The sequence below is a fragment of the Hyla sarda genome, chromosome 4 (genome assembly GCF_029499605.1).
Source record: "Hyla sarda isolate aHylSar1 chromosome 4, aHylSar1.hap1, whole genome shotgun sequence".
In the NCBI taxonomy this organism is placed as follows: domain Eukaryota; kingdom Metazoa; phylum Chordata; class Amphibia; order Anura; family Hylidae; genus Hyla; species Hyla sarda.
This window is the reverse complement of record NC_079192.1, coordinates 360254607-360265472: the sequence shown is the minus strand read 5'-3', so window position 1 is coordinate 360265472 and position 10866 is coordinate 360254607. Positions and strand designations below refer to the sequence as shown.

At 44.6% G+C, this 10866-nt stretch overlaps 1 long non-coding RNA gene across 1 annotated transcript; it reads left to right on the top strand.

Moving 5' to 3' along the window:
• The first annotated feature begins 454 nt into the window (after window positions 1-454).
• On the top strand, window positions 455-6077 carry LOC130267232 (uncharacterized). Its single transcript, XR_008843112.1, has 3 exons — window positions 455-540; window positions 4105-4171; window positions 5844-6077. It is a non-coding gene; the product is annotated as an uncharacterized LOC130267232 (long non-coding RNA).
• The last annotated feature ends 4789 nt before the right edge of the window (window positions 6078-10866 follow it).

Below are 10866 nucleotides of genomic sequence, written 5' to 3'. Positions count from 1 at the left end.
TTCACTTAGAAGCAGTTCTTCTGTTGGAATACACTGGCCATAACATGCTTTAACCCCTTAAGGTCACAGGGCGTACCCATACGCTCCTGTTTCCAAGTCCTTAAGTCCCTGTTTCCAAGTCCGGACCGGGATGCCTGCTGATATTGTTGAGGGGTGTCCTCAATTCAGATCTGCGATCTGCCCGGAAAATAGGGATGATCGGAGATGTCAAAGACATCCCTGATCATCCTGAAGGATAGGAGCGAGGTGGCAGTGATGCCACCTCCTCCTATCCTCTGCCGTTGGTCGGTTAGTACTAACCGACCAATGGCAGTTGGGTGTGTGGGGGGGGGGTTACAGTTGAAATCCCTGCTCTGGCCGCCCCTGGATGTCAGGCAGAGCGGGGGGAAGATGGTGGCGGGTACTGGAGCAGTTCAGGATGGCGGCGGAATCGGCGATCGAGGCGGGATCAGCGTAGACAGCGGTGGGATCGGCGGCGGGATCTGCGGCAGTGAGGAGGCAGCGGCAGAGCAGCGATGGAGGCAGCAGTGAAGATCAGTGGTAAGTGACTTTCACTACTGCCTTCTAGGAGTTGCCAGACTACAACTCCCAGCATGCCCATACAGCCAAAAGCTGTCTGGGCATGCTGGGAGTTGTAGTTTTCCAACATCTGGAGGGCCACAGTTTGGAGACCACTATACAGGGGTGCCCAAGCTGTAGCCTTACAAATGTTGCAAAACTACAACACCAAGCATGCTCAGACTGTCCAGGCATGCTGGGAGTTTTAGTTTTGTAACATTTGGCTGTTCAGATGTTGCAGAACTACAACTCCCAGCATGCCTGGACAGTCTCAGCATGCTGGGAGATGTAAATTTTCAACATCTGGAAGAGCACAGTTTGGACACCACTATACAGTGGTGTCCAAACTGTAGCACTCCAGATGTTGCAAAACTACAACTCCAAGCATGCCCAGGCATGCTGGGAGTTGTAGTTTGGCAACATGTGGCCCTTCAGATGTTGCAGAACTACAACTCCCAGCATGCCTGGGCAGTCTGAGCATGCTTTTAGTTGTAGTTTTGCAACATCTGGAGGGCTACAGTTTGGACACCACTACACAGTGGTCTCCAAACTGTTCTCTTCCAGTTGTTGCATAACAACAACTCCCAACATGCCCTTCAGCTGTCTGGGCATGCTGGGAGCTGCAGTTTTGCAACAACTGGAGGCACACTGGTTGGGAAACATTGTCTGTTTCCCAACCCATGTGCCTCCAGCTGTTATAAAACTATGACTACCAGCATGCACTAACAGACCATGCATGCTGGGAGTTGTAGTTGTGCAAGAGCTGGAGGCAAACAAGTTGGGAAACACTGAGTTAAGTAACAAACTCAGTGTTTTGCAACCAGTGTGCCTCCAGCTGTTGCATAACTACAACCCCCAGCATGCACAGACAGCCAAAGGGCATGCTGGAAGTTATAGTAGTATGCCTTCAGCTGTTGCATAACAGTCCCAGCATGCCCTTCAGCTGTCCGTTCATGCTGGGGTTGAAGTCTGTGCAACAGCTGAAGGCACACTGGTTGCGTAACACAGAGTTTGTTACCTAGCTTAGTGTTTTGCAAGCAGTGTGCCTCCAGCTGTTGCATAACTGCAATCCCCAGCAAAGGGCATGCTGGTAGTTTTGCAATAGCTTGAGGTTTGCCCGCCCCACCATGTGAATGTACAGGGTACAATCACATGGTCGGGTTTACACTGAGTTCCTCGCTTCAAGTTTGAGATGCAGCAAATTTTCCGCTGCAACTCAAACTCCCAGCGGGAAACTCGCTGTGAACCCCTGCCCATGTGATTGTACCCTAAAAAAACTGCACTACACCTACACAAAATAAAGGGTAAAACACTACATATACCCTTACACAGTTAACCCCCCCCCCCTCTCCCCCCATTAAAAAAGAAGAAACATCTGGTACGTCACGGTTTCTAAAACGGAGCCACCAGCTGTTGCAAAACAACAACTCCCAGTCTTGCCGGACAGCCATTGACTGTCCAGGCATGCTGGGAGTTTTGCAACAGCTGGAGGCGCCCTGTTTGGGAAACACTGCCGTAGGGTAGTTTTGGTATCGGAGGCAAGTGTAATTCTTACATCCAGGTCAGTCCGTATGCAAATCCCTAATTTAGGCCTCAAATGCACATGGCGCTCTTTCAATTCGGAGCCCTGTCGTATTACAAGGTATCAGTTTAGTGCCACATGTGGGGTACTTCCGTACTCAGGAGAAATAGCCTAACAAATTTTGGGGGGCTTTTTCTCCTTTTACCCCTTATGAAATGGTAAAGTTGGGGTCTACACCAGCATGTTATTGTAAAAAAAAGTGTAATTTTTTACACTAACATGCTGGTGTTGCCCCACACTTTTCATTTTCACAAGAATTAAATGGAAAAAAAGACCTCCAAAATTTGTAACACAAATTTCTTCTGACTACGTAAATACCCCATATGTGGATGTAAAATGCTCTGCGGGCACACAACAAGGCTCAGGAGTGAGAGCGCCATGTACATTTGAGGTGATTTGCACAGGGGTGGCTGATTGTTACAGCGGATCTGACATAAATGCAGAAAAATAAATACCCACATGTGACCCCATTTTGGAAATTACACCCCTCACAGAATGTAAAAAGGGGTATAGTGAGCCTTAACACCCCACATGTGTTTGAAGAATTTAAAGTAGGATGTGAAAATAATTTATTTATTTTTTTCACTAAAATGCTGATGTTATTCCAAATTTTTTATTTTCACAAGGGGTAATTAAAAAAAAGCCCCACAAAATTTGTAACCCAATTTCTCCTGAGTATGGAAATACCCCATGTGTGGATGGAAAGTGCTCTCCGGGCCGACTACAATGCTCAGAAGAGAAGGAGCGCCATTGGGCTTTTGGAGAGAAAATGTGTCTGGAATTGAAGACATGTGTGTTAACAAAGCCTCCTGTGGTGCCAGAACAGTGGACCCCCCCCCCCCACATGTGACCCCATTTTATAAACTACACCCCTCACAGAATGTAATTAGGGGCACAGTGAGCATTTACACCCTACAGGTGTCTGACATTATTTGAACAGTGGTCTGTGAAAATGAAAAGTGTAATTTTTCATTTGCACAGCCCACTGTTCCAAAGATTTGTCAAACCCCAGTGGGGTGTAAATACTCACTGCACTCCTTATTAAATTCTGCGAGGTGTGTAATTTCCAAAATGGGGTCATATGTGGGGGTTTCTGCTGTTCTGGCACTATGGGAGGTTTGTAAATGTACATGGCACCTGATTTAAATTTCATAAAAATTCTGTCTCCAAAAGTCCAATGGCGCTCCTTCTGTTCTGAGACGGCAGAGCACTTATCGTCCACAAATGGGGTGTTTTTTTAATCAGGAGAAATTGGGCTTCAAACTTTGGTGTCCATTTTCTCTTATTACCCCTTGTGAAAAAGAAAAATCATTTTAGTGTTTCAAATTTTCCATTTTCACGTCCAACTTCAACGCAAAGTCGTCTAACACCTGTGGGGTGTAGAGGCTCACTATACCCATTGTTACGTTCCTTGAGGGGTGTAGTTTCCAAAATAGTGTCCCATGTGTTGTTGTTTTTTGTGTTTTTTTTTTTTTTTTTTGGCTGTTCTGGCACCCTGGGGACTTTCTAAATGCAACATGCCCCCCAAAAACCATTTCAGCAAAATTCTCTTTCAAAAAGCCAAATTTTGCTCCTTCTCTTCTGAGCATTGTAGTGCGCCAGTAGAGCACTAAATGTCCACATATGGGGCGTTTTCTTAATTGGAAGAAATTGTGCTTCAAATTTTGTGGCTCATTTTCACCTATTATGCAGATTTCGATTTTTCTCCTCCTCTTTGCTGCTATTCTTGTGAAACACCTAAAGGGTTAACAAACTTTCTGAATGTCATTTTGAATACTTAGAGGGGTGTAGTTTCTATAATGGGGTCATTTATGTTGTATTTCTCTCAGAAAGGCCCCTCAAATCCACTTTAAACTTAACTGGTCCCTGAAAAATTTAGATTTTGAAGTTTTCCCGAAAATTTTGAAAATTGCTGCTATACTTTGAAGCCCTCTAAGGCTAAGTTTCCACTTTTTTTCTGGCAGTTTTTGGATATCTGCCACTGCAGTTTTAGAGCCAAAGTCAGAAGTGGATCCATAAGGGAGGAGAAGTGTAAGTCCTTCCTTTATATGTCCTATTCCCTTTGAATACACTTCAAATTTTTCAAGAAAAGGAAGTATTTCTCGCAGAAAAGGATTGCAGTAACACATGTTTTGCTATACACATGTTTATTACCTTTGTGTGTATTAGAACTAAACCAAAAATGGGAGGAAAAATAAGCAAATCGGACATAATATCACACCAAACTCAAAAAATGGACTGGGCAAAATTATTGGCACCCTTTAAAAATTTTAGTAAAATAAGATTGTTTCATTGTGATACTCCTTTAAACTCACCTGGGGCAAGTAACAGGTGTGGGCAATATAAAAATCACACCTGAAAACAATAAAAAGGAGAGAAGTTCAATTAGTCTTTGCATTGTGTGTCTGTGTGTGCCACACTAAGCATGGACAACAGAAAGAGGAGAAAAGAACTGTCTGACGACTTGAAAACCAAAATTGTGGAAAAATATCAACAATTTCAAGGTTACAAGTCCCTCTCCAGAGATCTAAATTTGCCTTTGTCCACAGTGCACAACATTATCAAAAAGTTTGCAACCCATGGCACTGTAGCTAATCTCCCGTGGCATGGATGGAAGAGAAAAATGTATGAAAGGTGTCAACGCAGGATAGTCCGGATGGTGGTTAAGCAGCCCCAAACAAGTTCCAAATATATTCAAGCTGTCCTGCAGGCTCAGGGAGCATCAGTGTCAGCACGAACAATCCGTCAACATTTAAATGAAATGAAACACTATGGGAGGAGACCCAGAAGGAACCCACTGCTTACACAGAGACATAAAAAAGCAAGACAAAATTTTGCCAAAAATGAACTTGAGTAAGCCAAAATCCTTCTGGGAAAACATCTTGTGGACAGACGAGACCAAGATAGAGCTTTTTGGTAAAGGACATGATTCTACTGTTTACCGAAAATGGAATGAAGCCTACAAAGAAAAGAACACAGTACCTACAGTGAAAAATGGTGGAGGTTCAATTATGTTTTGGGGTTGTTTTGCCACCTCTGGCACTGGGTGCCTTGAATGTGTGCAAGGCATCATGAAATCTGAGGATTACCAACGGATTTTGGATCGCACTGTACATCCCAGTGTCAGAAAGCTGGGTTTGCATCCGAGATCTTGGGTCTTCCAGCTGGACAACGTCCAAACATACGTAAAAAGCACACAGAAATGGGTGGCAACAAAGCACTGGAGAGTTCTGAAGTGGCCAGCAATGAGTCCAGATCTAAATCTCATTGAACACCTGTGGAGAGATCTTAAAATTGCTGTTGGGAAAAGGCGCCCTTCCAATAAGAGAGACCTGAAGCAGTTTGCAAAGGAAGAGTGGTCGAACATTGCAGCTGAGAGGTGTGAGAAGCTTATTGATGGTTATAGGAAGCCACTAATTTCAGTTATTTTTTCCAAAAGGTATGCAACCAAATATTAAGTTAAGGGTGCCAATAATTTTGTCCAGCCAATTTTTTGGAGTTTGGTGTGACATTATGTATAATTAGCTTTTTTTTCCTCCCTTTTTTGGTTTAGTTCCAATACACACAAAGGTAGTAAACATGTGTATAGCAAAACATGTGTTACTGCAATCCTTTTCTGTAAGAAATACTTAATTTTCTTGAAAAATTTACAGCCATGACTGTATGTTTTTGTATATGTGTAAAGCATGGCATATGTTTGCAGCAGTGTGATGTAACAGGCCCAGGCACCAGAAAGATCTCACTGCTGCTCAGCATATCACCGACCAGCGACTAGCTTAGCGCACGTGACGTGAAATGTCTGCACAAAAAGTTGGAAGAAGATCATGGCCAAAGTACAGAAAAAACTACGGACTCCAGCCGCAGCAGATGAGTGGCAAAAGTTCAATTAAACGTTATGATTTTTATTTCAGCAGCCCGGCATAGAGGATAAATAAAGATTTTCACCAGAGTTCCCCTTAAACTACCCTTTTTTAACAGAAACCACTGTGCCATTCTAACCCCTCTAGGCCGACACCTAATTTTTCCAGGTAAAAGAGCCAGCCAGCCATTTCCCTTCCTGTGGACATGCAGTGCAGCAGTATTATATGGTGAAACTAATAAAAATGTGTCTCTCCATTATGGTTAAGAGAGGACAATCTTAACCCCTTAAGGACAAAGGGCGTAAACTTACGCCCTTGGTCCTGCTCCCGTGATATAACGCGGGGTTAAACGGTAACCCCGCATCATATCACGGCGGGCCCGGCGTCATAGGGAAGCCGGAACCCGCCGCTAATAGCGTGGGGCACCGATTGCGGCGCCGCGCGCTATTAACCCTTTAGCCGCGCGCTCAAAGCTGAGCCGCGCGGCTAAAAGTGAAAGTAAAATGTGGCGGTTAGCTCAGGGAGCTGTTCGGGATTGCTGCGGTAAAATCGCGGCATCCCGAACAGCTATACTTCAGGAGGAAGTTCTCTTACCTTGCTTCCTGAAGTCCGGTTGCCGATTGAATGAATCAAGGCTTGAGCATTCAATTGCCGAAAACACTGATTGATGCATTCCTAAGGAGATGCATCAATCATTGTTAAAGATCAGTACATACAATGTTATAGCCCCCCCTAGGGGCTATAATATGGCATAAGAAAAGTGTAAAAAAAATCACTAACCCTTTCAATGATCCCTTCCCCTAATAAAAGTTTGAATCACCCGGCATTTCCAAGAATAAAAAAAAAACTGTGTAAATAAAAATAAACATATGTGGTATCTCCGCATGCGGAAATGTCTGAATTATAAAAATATACCGCTTTTTAAACCACACGTTCAATTGCGTACGCGCAAAAAAATTCAAAAGTCCAAAATAGCGTATTTTTGGTCACTTTTTATATCGTGAAAAGATGAATAAAAAGCGATCAAAAAGTCAGATCAATGCAAAAATCGTACCGACAAAAAATTCAGATCACGGCGCAAAAAATAAGCCCACATAGCCCCCTGAAGATGGAAAAATAAAAAAGTTATAGGGCTCAGAAAATGACAATTTTAAACGTATAAATTTTCCTGCATGTATTTATGATTTTTTTTCAGTAGTAATACAAAATCAAACCTATACAAGTAGGGTATCATTTTAACCGCATGGACCTAGAGAATAAAGATAAGGTGTAATAAATGTACTATGTAGAAACGGAAGCCCCTAAAATTTACAAAATGGCTTTTTTTTCAATTTTGTCACACAATGATTTTTATTCCCGTTTCGCCGTAGATTTTTGGGTAAAATGACTGATGTCCTTACAAAGTAGAATTGGTGGCACAAAAAATAAGCCATCGTATGGAATTTTAGGTGAAAATTTTAAAGAGTTATGATTTTTTAAAGTTAAGGAGGAAAAATTGAAAATGAAAAAACGGAAAAAGCCCCGGTCCTTAAGGGGTTAAACAGGGGACCACTCCCTCCCCCTATGATGTCTGTATTTCCTAATAAGGCATCTAGACAGGGATTAAATCCATACATTCCCATATTTTTATGATATAATAAAAACACAAACAAAAACATTCACTTTAACCCCTTAAGGACATAGGGCGTATCCATACACCCCCGTTTCCAAGTCCTTAAGGACCGAGGGCGTATGGATACACCCTGAGCATTTCCGGCCCCCACCGCTAGCCGGAGGGGAGCCGGGGCCGGATGCCTGCTGAAATCGTTCAGCAGGCATCCCGGCATATCGCCCAGGGGGGTCATTATGTCCCCCCATGTCGGCGATTACCGCAGATCGCTGGACAATTCAGTCCAGCGATCTGCGGCGGATTCCAGGTCAATCGAGTCTCCAGTGACCCGATGACCCGGAATTACTGGCTGATCGGGGCCGTCAGAGACGGCCCCGAACAGCCAGAGCATGCAGGAGTGAGGTGGCACTGGTGCCACCTCACGATCTCCCTGATTCGTCGGCCGACCAATCAGGGCGCCTGCTGCAGGTGTCACTCCCGCAACCCGCTCCGCCCCTCTTCCGGGGTGCTGGGGACCCCAATCCCCGGCGTCCCTGTTGGGATCGGGGCCCCAGGAGCGACCGTGGGGCGAGGGACAGTCCTGCAGTGTGGATCGTTGGAGGTGAGTGACAGCCTCCTGCTGTAGCTTAGCAACAGCTTCCAGCATGCAACAAGTGCATGCTGGGAGCTGTAGTTATGCAACAGCAGGAGGCAGACCACCACAACTCCCAGCATGCCCTTATGGGCATGCTGGGACTTGTAGTTTTGCAACAGCTGGAGGCACATTCTTTCTATGGAAAAGTGTACCTTCAGCTGTTGTGTAACTACAGCTCCCAGCTTGCACAATCAGCTAAAGTGCATGCTGGGAGTTGTAGTGGTGCATCTGGTGGTTGCATAACTACAACTCCCAGCATGCCCGTTGGCTGTCGGTGACTGCTGAGAGTTGTAGTTTTGCAACAGCTGAAGGCACACTGAGTTAAGTAGTAAACCAGTGTGTCTCCAGCTGTTGCATAACTACAATCCCCAGCATCCCCAGCCAATGTAGTATGCCTCCGGCTGTTGCATAACTACAAGACCCAGCATGCCCTTCCGCTGTCCGTACATGCTGGGGGTTGTAGCTTTTGCAAAAGCTGAAGGCACACTGGTTGCAAAACACTGAGTTTGTTACCAAACTCTGTGTTTCACAACCTGTGTGTCTCCAGCTGTTGCAAAACTACAACTCCCAGCATGCACTGATAGACCGTACATGCTGGGAGTTGTAGTTTTGCAACAGCTGGATGTCCCCCCCCCCCCCCCAATGTGAACGTACAGGGTACACTCATATGGTCGGATAATTACAGTAAGTATCCGGCTGCAAGTTTGAGCTGCGGCAAATTTTCTGCCGCTGCTCAAACTGCCAGCGAGAAACTACTGTGAACCCCCCGCCCGTGCGACTGTACCCTAAAAACACTACACTAACACAAAATAAAATAAAAAGTAAAAAACACTACATATACACATACCCCTACACAGCCCTTCTCCCCAATAAAAATGAAAAACGTCTGGTACGTCACTGTTTCCAAAACGGAGCCTCCAGCGGTTGCAAAACTACAACTCCCAGCATGCACTGATAGACCGTCAATGCTGGGAGTTGTAGTTTTGCAACAGCTGGGTGTTCCCCCCCCCCCCCCCCCAATGTGAATGTACAGGGTACACTCACATGGGCGGAGGATTACAGTAAGTATACGGCTGCAAGTTTGAGCTGCGGCAAATTTTCTGCTGCAGCTCAAGCTGCGAGCGAGAAACTACTGTGAACCCCCGCCCGTGCGACTGTACCCTAAAAACACTACACTACACTACCACAAAATAAAATAAAAAGTAAAAAACACTACATATACACATACCCCTACACAGCCCCCCTCCCCTCCCCAATAAAAATGAAAAACGTCTGGTACGCCACTGTTTCCAGAACGGAGCCTCCAGCTGTTGCAAAACAACTACTCCCAGTATTGCCAGATAGTCACTGACTGTCCAGGCATGCTGGGAGTTTTACAACAGCTGGAGGCACCCTGTTTGGGAATCACTGGCGTAGAATTCCCCTATGTCCACCCCTATGCAATCCCTAATTTAGGCCTCAAATGCGCATGGCGCTCTCACTTTGTAGCCCTGTCGTATTTCAAGGCAACAGTTTAGGGACGCATATGGGGTATCGCCGTACTCGGGAGAAATTGGGCTTCAAATTTTGGGGGATATTTTCTGCTATTACCCTTTTTAAAATGTAAAATTTTTGGGAAAACAAGCATTTTAGGTAAAAAAAATTTTTTTTTTACATATACAAAAGTCATGAAACACCTGTGGGGTATAAAGGTTCACTTAACCCCTTGTTACGTTCCCCGAGGGGTCTTGTTTCCAAAATAGTATGCCATGTGTTTTTTTTTTTTGCTGTCCTGGCACCATAGGGGCTTCCTAAATGCGGCATGCCCCCATAGCAAAATTTGCTTTCAAAAAGCCAAATGTGACTCCTTCTCTTCTGAGACCTGTAGCACGCCAGCAGAGCACTTTTCACACCCATATGGGGTGTTTTCTGAATCGGGAGAAATTGGGCTTCGAATTTTGGGGGGTATTTTCTGCTATTACCCTTTTTAAAAATGTAAAATTTTTGGGAAACCAAGCATTTTAGGTAAAATAATAATAATTTTTTTTACATATGCAAAAGTCGTGAAACACCTGTGGGGTATTAAGGTTCACTTTACCCCTTGTTACATTCCCTGAGGGGTCTAGTTTCCAAAATGGTATGCCATGTGTGTTTTTTTGCTGTCCTGGCACCATAGGGGCTTCCTAAATGCGGCATGCCCCCAGAGCAAAATTTGCTTTCAAAAAGCCAAATGTGACTCCTTCTCTTCTGAGACCTGTAGTGTGCCAGCAGAGCAATTTTCACCCCCATATGGGGTGTTTTCTGAATCGGGAGAAATTGGTCTTCAAATTTTGGGGGGTATTTTCTGCTATTACACTTTTTAAAAATGTAAAATTTTTGGGAAACCAAGCATTTTAGGTAAAAAAAATAATAATTTTTTTTACATATGCAAAAGTCGTGAAACACCTGTGGGGTATTAAGGTTCACTTTACCCCTTGTTACGTTCCCTGAGGGGTCTAGTTTCCAAAATGGTATGCCATGTGTGGTTTTTTTGCTGTCCTGGCACCATAGGGGCTTCCTAAATGCGGCATGCCCCAAGAGCAAAATTTGCTTTCAAAAAGCCAAATGTGACTCCTTCTCTTCTGAGACCTGTAGTGCGCCAGCA